Here is a 1,042-nt window from a genome sequence, read left to right on the forward strand (position 1 = left end):
GCGTGGGACCCACCCCACTTAAAACCACTTATGTCCACCTCATTTCTTTACTATTCATCATCTCCTCCCTTCTTTCTCTCTCCCTAAACCCGCACAAAAGCCCCCTCCTCCCCCTTCTTCATGCAAATTTTCCTTTGGACCTAACTTAGCCATTTCTCCACCAAAACACTTGATCCTTGTGTTGAAATTCGATGGAGAGAACCTTCTAAACACATTGGTACCACTCTTGAGCCTTGAAATCGTGTGTGTGAGGAGATCCTGCCCATTTTCAGCCGCGACTTGTGAGAAAAAATCCATGTTCTTGGAGCTTCCAAGTGCTCAAATGGTGGAGTATAGTTAGGAGGAGTCTTGTACCTTCCATTTGGGTGAGTGTTCTTTCATTTTAACTGGTTGAATGTGATGCTTTGATTTTGAGACCGAAGCCTTGCATTGTTTGATGTATGATGTTAGAGAGCTCAATAGGAAAAAGTTTGTACATGAAAGTGTCTTAGAATAATGTGTATTAGTGATAAATGCAATGAAAAGTTTAGGTGAAAAATTGATGATTTTAACTTAAAATAATTTTGATGGTCATGACATGAAATTTTGAAAACGTGTTAAGAGATTATTGATGAGTTGTGGTATGATTATATGATGATATAATGTGATTGGTTGAGGTGTGGAGTTTTAAGAATTGATGGAAATCCCTTGGAGGACACTATGTGAATTTTCGGCCATACGGCAAAAAGAGGTGAATTAATGTGTTTGACATGGTTTGAAAGGTGTAATGTGTAACTAAATGGTGTTTAGATGGGTTGTGTGATGGATTGATAGTGGAAGAATCAATGGAAATTAATAACTTGTGTTTAGGGACATAATGAAACTAGAGTAAACTATTTGGTTAAACGATGCTTAAAAGACGTAAAACGGCGAAACGACACTTGAATTGGCCTCATGGCAACCTAAGGACGAGTAATAAAATGAGAAAGAAAATTTAGAAAAATAAATCTCTAAAATGCACTACCATTGTCGAACCCCCCCCCCCCAAAGGGAAGGGGAGAAT

Source organism: Gastrolobium bilobum, unplaced genomic scaffold (assembly GCF_033153095.1).
Source record: "Gastrolobium bilobum isolate Gb01-03AN ecotype WA unplaced genomic scaffold, APGP_CSIRO_Gbil_v1 utg17247, whole genome shotgun sequence".
Taxonomy (NCBI): domain Eukaryota; kingdom Viridiplantae; phylum Streptophyta; class Magnoliopsida; order Fabales; family Fabaceae; genus Gastrolobium; species Gastrolobium bilobum.